This window comes from Pteropus vampyrus, unplaced genomic scaffold (genome assembly GCF_000151845.1).
Source record: "Pteropus vampyrus isolate Shadow unplaced genomic scaffold, Pvam_2.0 Scaffold274, whole genome shotgun sequence".
Taxonomy (NCBI): Eukaryota; Metazoa; Chordata; class Mammalia; order Chiroptera; family Pteropodidae; genus Pteropus; species Pteropus vampyrus.
In genome coordinates this window covers 474,713-476,295 of record NW_011889055.1, presented here as the reverse complement: position 1 = coordinate 476,295, position 1,583 = coordinate 474,713, and the positions used below count along the sequence as shown (strand labels likewise).

Here is a 1,583-nt window from a genome sequence, read left to right as displayed (position 1 = left end):
TCATGACCCTCGCGACAGCTGCACAAGGCTGGCTCAGGCTTTAAGAGATGCGCCTCCGAATGGCAGAGCTCGTGAATGAAGGGACCAAGACTTGGGACCGATTCCTGCCATCTTCCACAGTTCCAGTGCGACTCTGACGCTACGCTCAGGCATTTGCCAGCTGTGTGACCTTAGACAACTTACTCAACCTGAGGCTCGCTTACTTCATATGTAAAAGGAAGACACATTTTGTCTGTAGCCACGCCACCCTGAACGAGCCCAATCCCATCTGATCTCGGAAGCTAAGCAGGGTCGGGCCTGGTCGGTCCTTGGATGGGAGACCACCTAGGAAGACCAGGTGCTGTAGGCGTAAAAATTTTTAAAAAATAAAGGATTGTAAGCTGACAAGTTCCTTGCAATCCGTGAGGTCAAGCAAGGGCTGCCCCGCCAAATATGTAAATGAATGAATGAATGAATGAATGAATGAATGAATGAAAAAATAAAAAGAAAAGGAAGACATGTTTTAACTGGGGCGACCGGGAAGGTAAAATGACACAATACATGCTAAGTCCCCGGACTCAGCAAGCACTCCAGAACTGACAGCCTCGCTGTGGCAATACCTCATTTTTGTATCATTAACCTTTTAAATATTGTTTAATTTTTTTCTTAAATTAGAATTTATTTTATTTTTGACAGTTACTACACATGGGCAAAATGGTCTTTTCCCAGCTCTGCTGAGAAATAACTGGCATCCCGCGCTGCGTGTGTTCAGGCGCGTAACGCGGCGGTTCAACGCGTGTACGCGCTATGAAACCACTGTCATCTAAGGTCAGCACACCTATCGCCTGACACAGCTACGGTTTTTCATGGTGAGAACCTTTAAGATCGCCTCTCTCGACGACTTGCCAATACATGACACAGTGTCGTTAAGTACGGTCACCATGAAACACATCGCGTCAGCAGAATGGGCTCGCCTTGTCGCCTTGTCCCCTCTGGCCGCCTTCATCTACTTCCCCCACCTCCAGCCCCTGGCAACCACCAACAGGGTGTTTCTATGAGTTTAGGTTTTTAGATTCCACGTACAAGGGAGACCACACGGCTTTGTCTTGCTCTGACCCGTTTCACTGAGTATAACGCCCTTAAGTTCACCCACGTTGTCATAACGGCAGGATTTCCTCTTTTTCGTGGCTGAATAATACTCTACCGTGCACACAGCCCACCGCTTCTTTACCCGTTCATCCATCGAGGGGCAGTCAGATTGCCTCCACATCTGGGCTGCTGTGAATAAGGCTGTGGGAACACAGGGTGCGGAGATCTCTTCGAGACAGTGATTCCATTTCCTTCAGATATATACCCAGAAGCGGGATGGGGGAATAACATGATGGTTCCCATTTTAATTTTTTGAGAAACCTCCGTACTTTTTTCCACAGTGGACGCGCCAATTTACATTCTCACCAACAGCACACGAGGGTCCCCTTTCTCCACATGCTCCCAGCACTTGTTACCCGTTGTCTTGTTGATGACAGAAAATCTAACAGGTGGGAGGTGGTGTCTCATTGTGGGTTTGACTTGCATGTCCCAGGTAATTATTGGTGTTGAGAACC

General features: G+C 48.0%; 1 pseudogene; it reads left to right on the top strand.

The window, feature by feature from the left end:
• Positions 1-230: 230 nt before the first annotated feature.
• LOC111729671 lies at positions 231-349 on the top strand (annotated as a pseudogene).
• Positions 350-1,583: the final 1,234 nt, after the last annotated feature.